Source organism: Panthera tigris, chromosome X (genome assembly GCF_018350195.1).
Source record: "Panthera tigris isolate Pti1 chromosome X, P.tigris_Pti1_mat1.1, whole genome shotgun sequence".
NCBI classification, from domain to species: Eukaryota; Metazoa; Chordata; class Mammalia; order Carnivora; family Felidae; genus Panthera; species Panthera tigris.
The window spans coordinates 119,480,654-119,495,822 of NC_056677.1; the positions used below are offsets into that span (position 1 = coordinate 119,480,654).

Genomic DNA, 15,169 nt, shown 5'->3' on the forward strand with positions numbered 1-15,169 from the left:
AAGAGAGAGCATGACAAGTGAGCAAGGGGCACAGAAAGAGAATCCTGCGAGGTGCATAAACAGAGGGAGACGGGGAAGAACAGAGGGTTGGAGCCTGGAGTTGGGCTCAAGCTCACCCAAAGCAGGGCTGGAGCTCATGAACCCCAAGATCATGACTTGAGCCAAAGTCAGATGCTTAACCGACTAGCCACCCAGGCTCCCCTGGATGATCTTCTTGATTACTGGAGTTTTGTAGCAAGTTTTGACATTGGGAAATTTGAGTCTTCCGAGGTTGTTCTTTTTTGGTAACCCTGGGTCCTTTGCATTTCCATATGAATTTTAGGAACATCTTGACTATAGCTTCTCTTGTTCTCGTTTTTGTTTTTGTTTTGGCTGGGTACAGTATACTTTATTGATGGTACATGGTGAAGTAGGGTTCCCCAAGCCCCTCCCCTTCTTCAGGGGGTCTGGGATGGAAACTATGTAAGGTCGGGAGATTCTCAATGTGTTGGGGGATGATGAGTTAGAGCAAGGACTCCCCAGAAGGGAGGGCCTCTCTCTTCCTCTCGCTCTTGCTGGGACTGGTGGTCCAGGGAGCTCCTACTCCTTGGAGGCCATCTGGACCATAAGGTCCACCACCCGGTTTCTGTAGCCAAATTCATTGTCATCCCAGAAAATGAGCTTGAGAAAGCAGTCATTGAGGGCAATGCCAGCCTCAGCATGGAAGGTGGAAGAGTGAGCGTCGCTGTTAAAGTCACAAGAGACAACCTGGTCCTCAGCGTACCCCAGGATGTCCTTGAGGGGGTCCTTTGATGCCTGCTTCACCACCTTCTCTTCGTTTTTAAGCTTATTTATTTATTTATTTTCAGAGACAGAGAGCAAGCATGAGCAGGGGAGGGGCAGAGAGAGAGAGAAAGAGAATCCCAAGCAGGCCCTACACTGTCATCGCTGAGCCCGACACAGGGATTGATCTCGGAAACTGCGGGATCATGACCCGAGCTGAATTCAAGAGTCAGACGCTTAACTGACTGAGCCAACCAGGTCCCCCTGCTTCACCACCTTCTTAATATCATAGTATTTGGCAGCTTTCTCCAGGCGGCAGGTCAGGTCCACAATGGCCACGTTGGCGGTAGGGACCCGGGAGGCCATACCAGTGAGCTTCTCATCCGGCTCAGGGATGACCTTGCCTACAGCCTTGGCAGTGCTAGTAAAAGCAAGGAGAGTGTTCTGGGCAGCCCCTCACCATCACACCACAGCTTCCCAGAGGGGCCCTCCGCAGTCTTCTGGGTGGCAGTGGTGGCATGGACTGTGGTCACGAGTCCCTCCATGATGCCAAAGTTGTCACGGATGACCGTGGCCGGAAGGGCCAAGCGGTTGGTGGTGTAGGAGGCATTGCTGGCGTTCTTGAGGGCGTTGTCGTACTTCTCTTGGTTCACACCCATCACGGATGTGGGGGTATCAGCAGAAGGGGCAGAGGTGATGACCCTCTTGGCCCCACCCTTCAAGTGAGCCCCAGCCTTCTCCATGGTGGTCAAGACCCCGCCGGACTCCACAATACTCGGCACCAGCATCACCCTATTTGATGTTGGGGGGATCTTGCTCCTGGAAGATGGAGATGGGCCTTCCGCTGATGACGAGTTTCTTGTTCTCAGCCCTGACCGTGTTGTGGAATTTGCCGTGGGTGGAATCATACTGGAACATGTAGACTATGTAGCTGAGGTCAACGAAGGGGTCATGGACGGCGATGATATCCACTTCGCCAGGGTTAAAAGCAGCCCTGGTGACCAGGCACCCAATACGGCAAATCCATTTAATTTGACCTCCACCATCGTGTGTCGGGGACATGGCCGGCACTGCACGAGAAGATGCGGCTGTCTGTTGGACGGGGAGAAGAGAGCCTTGATCGTAGCTTCTTTTTTTTTTTTATAAATTTTTTTTAAATGTTTATTATTTTTGAGGGAGAGACAGAGAGCGAGCAGGCGAGGGGCAGAGAGAGAGGGAGACACAGAATCGGAAGCAGGCTCCAGACTTTGAGCTGTCAGCACAGAGCCCGACGCGAGCCTCGAACCCACAGACCGTGAGGTCATGACCTGAGCTGAAGTCGGCCGCTCAACCGACTGAACCAGCCAGGCGCCCCGATCGTAGTTTCTTAAAGTGAGCTGAGCTTATAGCCACGACCCCAGTTCCATGTCGATTAGCAGCGCTTTTCATTTTTGAGGAGGTGGAAGTAAGGGAAGGGGCACACCAGAGGGCTACAGGTCCCAGGCCCTTGGGACTTCGGTGAGTCTGTGCAGCAGAATTCACAAAGGGAGCAGTAAGGCTCTGAAGTACCCCTTCTCAAGCTTTCAGGAATCACGCAGTGATCTGCTTGTAAAGCAGGTTCTGATCTAGTAGGTCTGGGGGCCTGAAACTTTATTTCTTTTTTTTAAGTTTATTTATTTATTTTGGAGAGAGAGAACATGAATGGGGCAGAGGGAGAGTGGGAAAGAGAGAATCCCAAGCAGGCTCTGCACTGCCAGTGCGGAGCCCAATGTGGGGCTTGGACTCACAAACCGCGAGATCATGACTTGAGCTGAAATCAGGAGCTGGACGCTTAACCAACTGAGCCATCCAGGCGCCCCTGAAACTGTATTTGCAACAAGCTCCTAGGTGACACCAATTCCTCTGGACTCTGAAACAGACTTTGGAAAACAAGGCACAATTACCATTGACTTCTATGCAGTAGTCCAAAGTAGGAAGCTGAGACATCACTTGGATCTATCATTTAGACTGTTCCTTATACAAGAAAAAAAAAAAAAGGAAAAGAAAGGACAAGAAAACTAGGCCTATATGGGGGAAGAAAGGGAATTAGCAAAGTCCACAGAACTAGGTAGAGGGTAGGGGCAAAGTCTTGAAAATCTGGTTTGAGACCTCTTTTATTTAATGTTTATTTATTTTTGAGAGAGAGAGAGAGAGAGAGCACTCACAAGCCACGGACCACAAGATCATAGGCTGAAGTCGGATTCTTAACTGACCGAGCCACCCAGGCATCCCTGGTTTCAGACTCTTGATTAAGTTTGCATTTCCCCCAACCTGTGGCTGTGTCCTATGTCAATCGTTTTCCATCCTGCCCCAGAGCACCTGTCCTTCCTGCCATCTCCGGCCGATTTCTCCCTCTTTTGCAGCTTGTTTTCAGTGTATTTCCTTAAAAAATAAAACATTAGGATTGAGCATTTGAATGTATTGGGTGTTCACACAAGCCGCTGTGCGCATCCCCCTAGGACTTCCTCTGGGCATAGAATGAGGGGAGAGACTATGCATGCGTGCAAAGTGGTTAAATTCCATCTTTTCCAAAATGTACAAAATTATACATGCTGTGTGAAGGCAGAACTCTAAATGAGTCCCCAGGATTCTCCACACCCTGGTGGTGAATGTACACTTCCTGTGTAACCCAGAGATTGTGAATATGATAGATTTCTTTCCTATGATTCAGTTATGTTATATGAACAGTTGATTTTCTTTAATGTTTATTCATTTTTTGAGACAGAGAGAGAGAGAGAGAGAGGCAGAGAGAGACACACACACAGAATCCCAAGCAGGCTCCAGGCTCTGAGCTGTCAGCACAGAGCCCGACGCGGGGCTCGAACCCACAGACCGTGAGATCATACAGAATCCCAAGCAGGCTCCAGGCTCTGAGCTGTCAGCACAGAGCCCGACGCGGGGCTCGAACCCACAGACCGTGAGATCATAACCTGAGCTAAAGTCAGACACTTAACCAACTGAGCCACCCAGACGTCCCTATGAACAGTTGATCTTTTTTTTTTTAATTTTTTTTTTAACGTTTATTTATTTTTGAGACAGAGAGAGACAGAGCATGAACAGGGGAGGGGCAGAGAGAGAGGGAGACACAGAATCCGAAGCAGGCTCCAGGCTCTGAGCCATCAGCCCAGGGCCCGATGCGGGGCTCGAACTCACGGACCCCGAGATCGTGACCTGAGCTGAAGTCGGCCGCTTAACCGACTGAGCCACCCAGGCGCCCCTATGAACAGTTGATCTTAACAAAGGTAGATTCTCTGAGTGGTCCTGACCTAATCACATGAGCTCTTTAAATCTAAAGTTAGAGACAGAGAAGTTAGAGATTTGAAGCACAAGACAGATTTGATACACTATTGCTTGCTTAAAGAGAGAGGAGTCCATTTAGCAAGGAAATTGAGATCTCAGTCCAACAAAGGACAGGGAATGAAATTCTGCCACCAGGAGCCCAGCCAGACTTCTGACCCATAGAACTGTGAGCTAATACACAGATATTGTTTTAAGCCACTGAGTTTGTGATTATTTGATATACGGTGATAGAAATACTATGCTTTCTTGATGACTGAACTATGTTTCTATTTTGTCTTCATTGTCATGGAACTCAGAGTCAAATGTGAGGGCAGAAATGTTCACTTTTAGAGATCTTTACAGTCTATACCTCTATTTTCTTTTTTTAATTTTATTTCGTTTTTAATGTTTATTTATATTGAGAGTGGGGGAGAGTCAGAGAGAGAGAGAGAGAGAGAGAATTCCAAGCAGGCCCTGCACTGTCAGTGTGCAGCCGGACATGGGGCTCAAACTCACAAACAGTGAGAGCGTGACCTGAGCTGAAATCAAGAGCCAGACGCTTAACCGGCTGAGCCACCCAGGCGCCCCAACAGTCTGTACATCTATTTTCAATGTTTTTCTCTTAGTCATGGCTTCCTGCATTTTTGTGTATTTTGTCTGATTTTCCTATTCTTAATTATGTTTAACATTCAATTTATGTAGTCTTTTTTTAGTCTCATTATAAAAGCAATATGTGCTCATTGTAGAAAATGTGGAAAATACAGTTCAACACAAGAGAAAGAAAAAACTAAGCATTAGAATTCTATCACTTCATCTGGAGAAAACAACTGTTAATGTTTTGATGTATTCCTTCCAGTCTTTTTCCCTATGCCCATGTGTATATTTTTACATAATGAGATCATGCTGTATTATTATTCATATTCTTATCGTAAGCTACTTCTAAACATTTAAAGAATAAACAGGACAGAAATGAACATGTATTCAGTGGTTTGAAAGAATTTTTTTAAGTATTTATTTATTTATTTATTTATTTTTAAATTTTTAAAGCTTTATTTATTTTGAGAGAGCGCACGAGCAGGGGAGAGCCGAAACCACGAGTCGGAAGCTTAGCCCACTGAGCCACCCAGGGGCCCCTCAAGATTTTATTTTTAAGTAATCTCCACACCCAACATGGGGCTCGAACTTACAACCCTGTGATCCAGAGTTGCACGGTCTACAGACTGAGATAGCCAGACGCCCCCGAAGGTAGTGTGTGTGTGTGTGTGTGTGTGTGTGTGTGTGTGTGTGTGTGAGTATTTGGTTGTTTAGGTCAGCAGATCTCTTTTGTTTCCTTCCTTCTGTTACCCCCGTGACACTTGGTGCTTACATATGTTGAGGGTCCCCAAGACCACCCCCAGTTCAATGATTTGGTGGGATGGCTCACAGGACTCAGCATACATGCTTCCTCACAGCGATGACTTCCTGTAGTGAAAAGATACAAAGCAAAATCAGCAAAGGGGAGAGTAGCATGGGTGCCATGTCTAGAGGAAACCTGGAACCAGCTGTCAAAGAGCTCTCTCCCAGAGGAGCCATCCGCTCATCCCAGAGGATGCCGGTAATTCCTCCCGCCTGAAATTGTGACAACACGTGGAGACTATCGTCTGCCAGGGAAGCCCATTAGAGATTCAGTGTTCAAAGCTTGTAATGGGCTGGTATTGGAGGTCCCCTTGGCCCGGCATGTACCGGCATTCTAGACTCCCAGAAGGAAAGCAGATGTTCGGCATTAACCATGGCGTTTGTACAAACAGTTCAGGCCCAGCGAGCCAACACTTTCAATTAGGGACCGGTGGGAACCCTCCCCAAATACGAGCTCCCAGATTCCAGCCAATGGCCAACTCTGCCAAGCAGCCCAAAGATAGCGGTCTCAAGCCTGCTGTGTTCAACGTTTCCTGCACGTCATGTAAGTACCACATTCCCATAGTCGTGCTGCAGTTACGCGCAATATTCAACGCCCTGGTTACCGGCTCCCTCCCACATAAAGTAGATTACAATATGGATGTCTTAGTTCTAGCTGCTATAACTGATAACAGCAGAGTGAGTGGCTTAAGCAACGAGCTTTTATTTCTCCTGTTTCCGAGGAAGTTCAAGATCAAAGTGATGGCAACCCCAGGGACTGGTAAAGGCCTGCTTCTTGGTTCGCAGATGGCCGTTTTCTTCTTGTATCCTCACATGGTGGAGAACAGAGAGGAAGCAAGGTCTTCTGGTGAGGGCACACATCCTATCATGAAGGCTGTACCCTCACGACCTAATTATCTCGCAAAGGCCCCTCTTCCTGATATCATCATATTGGACGGTAGGAGTTAAACATATGAAATCTGGGGGGATACAAACATGCAGTTCATAACAATGGATGAGAATCACCTCTATGTATGTATTTTTATTTAACTTTTTTTTTCAAAAAAATTTTTTAATGTTTATTTAGTTTCGAGAGAGAGAGAGAGACAGATCGTGAGTGGGGAGGGGCACAGGGAGAGAGGAGACACAGAATCCGAAGCGGGCTCCAGGCTCTGAGCTGTCAGCACAGAGCCCGACGCGGGGCTCGAACTCACGGACCGTGAGATCGTGACCTCAGCCGAAATCGGTCGTTCAACCGACTGAGCCACCCAGGTGCCCGTGTATGTATATATTTTTAAAGTCAGTCAGGAGCAAAGGTCTATTAAAGCTGTCATTAGGATAGACAAGAGCCGGTCATGAAAGACCAATACCATGAGGAAAACTGACACTTTGGTGTCCCATCTAGAGAGTGTCGATCTGGAGGGCTGCCTCTATTTCCCCAAGGTTTGTTCTTGCCTTTCCCAGCCCCACCACACTTCAAATTCCTAAGTAAAGGACAGACTCAGAGCCTTACAATGTGCTCCATGGGTAGGATCAAGGGCTGTCTCACAGAGCCTTGCACAAGAGGAGCAGAGCGTCATCGCAGAGGACTTGTCCCCTTTCACCCAGGCCCATGTCGAGTGGCTTCTTATGAGGTAACAGAAGCAAAGGACTGCCTTTGTCTCTGCAGTTAGGTTTCTGACTTTGCCGGCTCCAAAGATCAGCCTCTTGTATTGAAAATCTTATTTTGGGGATGCCTGACAGGTATGAACGACATACAGGTGGTTTTTTTTGTTTTTGTTTTTTCCTCGCACAAGAGATGCTTTTACTCCGGGATTAGGCTGTGCTTTGGTGGGCGGGGGGGGGGGGGGGGGCAGGGATCAAAAAACGAAAAAACAGAAAAGCATGTGCCTTTGAAAGAAGCGGGGAGCCACTCATCGATAGGGTGCCTTTGCAAGGGTACCGTGAATCCATAGAAGCCACCCTTCCCGGGCATATGCGGCTCCATGGGGCACAGAACTCGGTAACTGGTGCCATTGTGCAGACTGGCAGAAAAATGCTCCTTCTGGGAGGAGGTAGCTCCAGGCCATTGTGCCAGGCTTGGTGAGCAGAACTGTGGATGGATTTCCATCGCCACTCGCTTGCTCTGTTGGGCACCTTTCGTGCAGACACGACTGAGAACAAACAGGCATGCTGGGAAGGTTCGCAGACGTGTGGCATTATCTTCCTTTATCCTCTTATTTAAGAATCGAAGGCCCTGTCCTGTAACTTGACTCGTCTTTGAATCAGTTGAACAAGCTTTCGCATCCACACGGGCAATTTGGAATCAGCTCCCACGGCTGGAGTAGCACAGAGGGGGTGCTCGATGCGGGGGACAGCGTGGATACTCATTAGTTGATTCCATCATGGAATAACTCATTACCGAATCGCGGTGCTCAAGGGTTCTCCTAGCTACCCGTGTTGAGACATGGAAAATAACATTTTAGCATGGGAAAGCTGTTTTATCTGTTATGATTATTGACGTAATTTAAGAGCCTTAACACGCCTCCATTTTGTCATCTGTAACACGAGGAGTGAAAATACCGGGGCGCAGGATTGTTCTGCAGGCTAAAGGAGACGTCAGATGAGTCGGCAGGTGCCAGTTTCCCCATCAACCCTACCCGTTTTCTCCTCTAATTCCTCCTCCTTACGCAATGTTAGATGACACGGCATTTTCATTTTTAGGACCTTACCTACTCCCGCAACGTGCCCTACGAGGCACACGGAATGAGGTGGAATAAAAAGCCTCAGCTTCCAGCAGACCCGGGTACACTTTCACATGCCTGAGTGTGGGTTCCAAAGCCAGTCTCAAAGATTCTTCTCTCTCCATTGTTCGTACTACACATAGGACACAATGAGGACCTTCGGGAAAAACTGAACACATGTGAAAATCCCTCTAGTACTTGGGGGAGCTTTCCTCAAGTGGCAACTGGGTCTGGTTGTTTCATGGGCAAACATCATGGGGAAAAAGGAGCCTTTAAGTGGTTGAATCGAGCACGTTCGGTTGAGTTTCATACACAAAGGAATCTTTACGACTGCCTCTTGCTTGCCTCTCTCTCTTTAACCTGCAATTGTTAAAACCGGCAGTCCTATAACGGGGATCTAAAAATAGGGAAGACGGTGCAGAAAGAGAAATGTTAAATCATATTACCCAAAGCACTTAAGTTCTTATTCTTTAACATTATACCCCTCTGTGAAAAAATTGTATCGTCTGCCAGGTTTTGCCAAGTCAGAATACACTGCTGTGAGTGAAACAAAAGCTTCGCTCAGGAACATGCGGGCCCGCTGAAAAGTCAGCCTCCTGAAAAACGATTGCCCAGGTTCCTCTTTTCCGCTTTAGGTAAGATTCTTTTGGTTGCAACTAACGGAAACTTCTACCTCGAAATACCACCGGCCAAGGCCCAGGGAAGTGATCGGCGAGATACCGAGGCATCTTCTGGAGTCCGAGGGGGGCGAGGACGGCGGGGCGTCACAGACATCAGGCAGGCCCTGGAAAACGCTCGGGGGACCCAGGCTTCAATTTGCTACTGTTGGTTTAACGCTGCTTCTCGCTGAGCATGTTTGACTCACTGCCTTGGCATCCACAGGGCTGAAGGTGGGTTAAGTGGTCCAATCAGCTATTGGGGGGCGGCTTGCTGTTGGAAATACACCACAGTTGTGCCAATACGATTGTCTCCGAGGCCGACTGTGAGTGGCTTCCAGGCGCCGGTCGAACGAAGACCACGTGACCGAGAGCAACCTTGTCAACACCCATTTGAGCCGTCAGCCTTTCTCCTCTCTCTCGCTTGCTCGGCCCATCTCTTCTGTTCCGGTTCTGTTTCCCCGTCGTTTCATTCATTCTCGTTCTGTCTCTGCCGTTCTCTTCAAGACGGTGGGCCTTCGGGGCACGCGTAGCCTGACGGGGCTGATCCACACCTCCTGCTTCGGTCCAGGCCAGTGGCGGAGACTGACTGGTGGCCTGGCACGAAAGAAGCACGCTGCGCACACTAGCTGTTCTTTTTCAAAACCTTCCTTGGGTGTTCTCTGCCTGGCCTGTGTCCCATTAGCCTCGCTCCCTCGACCCCGGCTAGAATCAATCACCTCTATGCACTCCTGTCGCTGAACCTTGTATATATGTTTTGGTTTTTTTCTTAACTTTTTTTTTTTGTTAAGACTTTTTAACGTTTATTTTTGAGAGACAGAGACAGAGCACAAGCAGGGGAGGGGGAGGGGGAGGGGGGAGACACGGAATCGGAAGCGGGCTCCTGCCCAATGTGGGGCTCGAACCCACAAACTGTGAGATCATGACCTGAGCCGGAGTCGGACGCTTCACTGACTGAGCCACCCAGGCACCTCTGGATGTTTTTATTTTCATCGTATGTTACGTATTATATTACGGTTATTTATTGGCATGGCTGTCTCTCATTCTAGACTATAAGCTCCTTGGGGGAGATGAGCCATGTTCTTCTCTTTCAACCCATTAATGGAGATGAGGTGTTGCGCTGTGCCCGATGCATGATAAGTGCTCTGGAAAGGCTTGCTGAACCGAATGTAAGATGTGTTCTCTGCCTGGTCTGTGTTCCATTAGCTTGGCTCCCTCGGCCCCAGCTAGAACAAATCACTTCTCCCCCACTCTCCAGGGTCAAATTTCTCTTACTACTAGAAACTGGAGTATAAGCTGTCTTTCTTTGACCTGGCTACCATGCCTTGTTTACTTCCCACCAGCCAAAAGAAGAGGCAGACCTCCAAATTAGAGGTTATCTCTGAGCAATTAATTAATGTGGGTCAGATGTGTCCTGAGTCATTTTTGTGGCTGGCCAGTGGAGGAGGAATTTAATCAAGATGAACTTCATCGGAAGAAAGTGTTAATCTGAGTTAAGCTTCTGCTGGCTCCGAAAGGTGACTTCGGAATGGGAATGTCGGGTTCAAATGCATATGGTGTACCCAAGTTGTACACACAGAGTCATCTCCACAAGGATATAGGCCCCAGTGCTGATAACGGAAGGATTGCGTCCTCAGCCTCCACCCTTGTTTCTGGCTTCATTTCCTTATATTCCCTATTCCCTTTGCCTGTTTCTGCCTCGCAGCCCCCATAATCCCTTCTCCTTCCCCGGCCACCTAGCCACCGCTCCCTGTACCCTCTCAGAGGCCTCTCTGCCCTGGCGTTTGTTTGTTGCAGGCGTATGTGTATCTATTTCCAGTGGTTTTAATTTCATGGTGCACAGGCCTTCAAAGCACACTGACACCTTTTTTCTAAGATTGATGTTGACACAAGTCCTCTTAAATTAATGTTCTCATCTCGGCTAATTTGCCTGAAGGGAGTAAATTCATATGCAAAACTGCAGAAAGCCAGGGGTGGGAGAACAGGAAGAAAGGGGAGTTAAGGAATCTCTTTTACTGTGTAACCAGCCATCAACCCAGGAAGATAAGAAGGGCAGGTTTTATTATCAACTCCAGGGAAGAAATGAAAAAAGGAGGCAGGTCAGAGAAGTCATTTGCTAATAAGGAGAGCAGGTGGTGTTTAAAACCTGGATTTTCTTTAAACCTTTTTTTCTTAAATGTTTCATCTATGTTTGAGACAGAGAGAGAGAGAGAGAGAGAGAAGAGGAAGGGGCAGAGAGAGGGGGAGAGAGGAGGATCTGAAGCAGGCTTTACACAGACAGCAGCGAGCAAGACGCAGGGCCCGAACTCACAAACCACGAGATCATGACCTGAGCCGAAGTCAGATGCTCCACCGACTGAGCCACCCGGGCACCCCTGAAACGTAGGTGTTCTCATCCCTCCCCCAGGGTTCTTCCAATCCCACCACGGCGTTTTTCATATATGCTGCCTTCTTTAAAAATGAGAGAATCCCTTCCATACCAGGCAGCAACCAGGTATTAATGAATAATTTAGACTAGGGGTCAGCAAACCGTGGACTGTAGGCCAAACCCAGCAAGCCACATCTTTTGTGATTGCCCACAAGCTCAGAATTTTTTTTCTACATGTTTTAGTGGTTAAAAACGGGAAGAATAATATTTCAGGGCACATGAAAATGAAGAGAAATGGAACATCTGACATCTACGAACAGTTTTAACGAGACCCAGCCATGTCCGCCCATTTACGTATTGTTTCTGTGCTTTGAAGCTCCGATGGCGGGGTTGAGTAGCCGCAATGGACACCGGAAGGCCGCCAAACCCAAAGTGCCAGAGCCTTCCTCGGCCAAGGTTTTGCTTTGGGCGGCTTCAGCTTCCCACGGTGGAGTGGCCAATAGCAGACAATCCTCCCGCGGGGTCAGAGGTCAGAAGGTCAGAAGGTCAGAAGGTCAACAGCAGCCTCACGCTGCGTCACACTGCCTTCGGCCTTCACGCAGGCATTTTATGGCCTCGCATCATCACGGGAAGAAGGGTGAGTACAGTACAGTGAGATCTTTTGAGAGAGAGAGAGAGAGAGACCACATTCACTTTACTTTTATCACAGTGTCATTGTTTGTTGTTGGGTATTATGCTTGATCGCTTGTTGTGCTTAACTTCTAAATTTACCATAGGTATGCACATATAGGCGAAAGCGGTCTGGATAGGGTTTGATCCTCTCTGCGGTGTGAGGCATCCTCCGGGGGTCCGCTGGAAGGTGTCCCCCGGGGATGGAGGGGGGGAACCGGTGTATTTCCAATCTTGACTCTTCGCAGAAATACTTTTCTGGCCACCAGTTTAGGTCCTTGCCATCTAAAGTGCTACCTAAGTGCTGCCCCTCGGACCATGTTGGAGATGTCGACTATCAGGCATCTTCCAGACCTAGGGACTCAGCAGCTGCATTTTAAGAAGCCCCCCCTCCCCCCCTCTTGATTCGTAAGCACATTGAGGCTTGAGAGGGGCAGGCTCCGAAGGCAATTGATGAAGGCTTTTTCTTATTCCACAAGCGGGAGTCTGTTACTGAAAAGGGAAGAAGCCTTAGGGCCCGACAGGTAGGAATTTCAATTGTTTTCCACTGCTGCCTGGCTTCAGCTTCCTCACCTACTGGAAAGAGAGGATAAACAGGTGTTCCTCATGCATTTGTTCTGGGACCGGATGGTGTACTCGTTTCCTAGGGCCACGCTGACCAATTACCGCAAGCTAGATGGCCTACAACGCGGAAATTTCTTCTCTCACAGATCTAGAGGCCGGAAGTCCAAAATCAAGGGGTCAGCAGGGCCATGCAGAGCCTTCCGAAGGCTCTCAGGGAGAATGCCGCCTCCTGCCTTCCCGCTTGGGGCGGTCCCAGAACATCAGCCTCTGCCTCCGTGTCCGCTCCTCTTCTTAAGAGGATGACAGTCATTCAATCAGGGGATCACCCTAATTCCAGTGTCCTATCGTCTTAAGGTCCTTAGCCAATGATATCTGCAAAGACCTTATTATTATTATTTTTTATAAAGTTTATTTTTTTTAAATTTTTTTTTAATGTTTATTTTATTTTTGAGACAGGGAGAGGCAGAGCATGAACAGGGGAGGGTCAGAGAGAGGGAGACACAGAATCGGAAGCAGGCTCCAGGCTCTGAGCTGTCAGCCCAGAGCCCGACGCGGGGCTCGAACTCACGGACCGCGAGATCGTGACCTGAGCCGAAGTCGGACGCTCAACCGACTGAGCCACCCAGGCGCCCCAAAGACCTTATTTTTAAATCAGGTCACATTCTGAGGTTCTGGATGGGCAATGAACTTGGGAGGGGGCCCTAGTCAACCCACCACAGATTACATCAACAGAAGTCCAACGTCTGGCACACTGTGAGCACGTAACACACGTGTTTCCTCTGCCCTCTCTCCCCCTTTCATTCAGATGACTCGAGGGCCCAGAGTAGAGTGGGGAGTTGTTGTAGGAATCTCCAACTAGATCCCCCCCATTTTGACAGAGGGGTAATCTTGTCCACTGGGGCACCCAGAAGATGCTTTCATGACATGTGTCCCGGAGCCAAACCAGTTGTTTCTTCCTCTCTACATTTTGGAGCAAAAATTCTTTTCAAGGGAAGGGACAAATGCAATAAACCGGAGGCGAGGAGAGCCTCAAGGCGTGGCTATTGTACTTGAAGGTCTCATTGTTTTCCTCTCTGCTGTGCCTGTTCTCGTGAAATTCCGCGGGCCATGCTTTCTGTTGTTCCTCTGAAGGAGAGCTTTCCCTTTACCCCCCAACTCCCGTATATCCCAGGAGAAGCCAAGCCAGGTTCTAAATGTCAACTTTCTCATGAGCACATCTTGACAGGCGTTAGTTTTGGGCCGAATCAAATTTGGGGTCTCCTAGCTCATGCCATCGTTGGCAAGGTCCAGATCGACCAGGTAGCGTGATAAGCTGTTCGGCCAGTTCCACCACCCTATTTCCCATTGCTTCTGTATGTACATCAGCAACATTTCCTTTCTGAAGCTCTGGTTCACACGGAATCCTTGCATTGCACTTCTGTGACACAGATCTGGTCTATGCTGTATTAATTACGCAATTAGCCGCCAGTAGTCTGCATTACAGCTTTGTGAATTTCCTGTAAACAGTCTCCCTGGTAGAAGATCTGTGGAAATCTCCTCAGTCCCCGGCAACCAAGTGCTGTAATTCTCCACGCAGTGCCTGTCTTGGAGCTGAAACAAATCAATAGCTAAATGCGACTGCAGCTAGATTACTAACTCAATCTTCTGGTCTCCAAGGGAGAAAGAGGTGCAACCTTTAATACCGAGGAGCCTGCTGAACCAAGAGTGGGAGCTGTTATTATTGGTGGGAAGAAATCTGCCAGGAAGGGGAGATCCTAGTTTTGGAGAGCGTTTTTATTTTTATATTTTTCAACTTCATGTTTTTCAATGATTCTTCGGTGCGTCTTTTCCGATCATGTTTTAGAAATTGATAAAAGGGTATTGAACCAGAGCCATCAAAACTCTTTGTTCTGCACGTAGAGGTTTAAAGAGTTTAAATACACTTTATTTTCCTGCAGAAGAATTTGGAGGAGCAAGGTATGTTGCACCCAAAATAGGAAAATTGCCTTTGAGGAATTAAACTTTAAGCTCAACATACATCGTATCAAAGCAAAGTCACCTTAGAGCTGAGAGTCTCAGCTCTGGCAGCATATTAGAATCACCTGGGGAGCTTTTAAAAAATACTGATGCCCCAGGCTGGCTACCGGACGTTCTTATTTCATTGAACCAGGGTGGGGCCCAGGTGTTTTATTAAAAGCTCCCCAAGGGATTCTAGAACGCCAGCAAGGTTGAGAATTTCCTTAAAGAGCCAGAATAGCTTTTCAGACGTCAGGATTTCACTCACACCGTTGAATGCTGCTCAAGTAAGAATGGGTCATGCATTACATGGGGGAAGGAGATGGCTAGCTAAGGAAGCCAGGAAAAGCTGATCTTTGAACCCTTATCTGAGCACCGGTGCAAAATCCACCCCCCACACCAGTCTCCATCTCCCTTCCCGGCTTGGTCTCCCTTTATGTTATTGTCTATCTAAAATATAAGCTCCGTGAGAATAGTTTGGTTTGGGGCCTGTTTGGTTCACACTTGCATAGCCCAATGCCTATTAGGGAGAGCCTGGTACATGGTAGATGCGTATGTTGAATGAGCGGGTAAAATGCACAAATGAAAGCAATGACAGGAGCATGTTTTCCTATTTCTTTAGCAAGTAGTTCATACCGCGGAAGCAATACAAACGGTTGTCTTTAGCTGACTCCATAAAACATCACAAAATAATCACTTGATTAAGGTTTGGATTCAAATATATGTTTGCCGAAGGAGAGAAAGAATATGCTGTTCTTAAA

The 15,169-nt window shown here is 48.0% G+C and overlaps 1 pseudogene; it reads right to left on the reverse strand.

Moving 5' to 3' along the window:
• Window positions 1–579: 579 nt before the first annotated feature.
• Window positions 580–1,808, reverse strand: LOC102969470 (annotated as a pseudogene).
• Window positions 1,809–15,169: the final 13,361 nt, after the last annotated feature.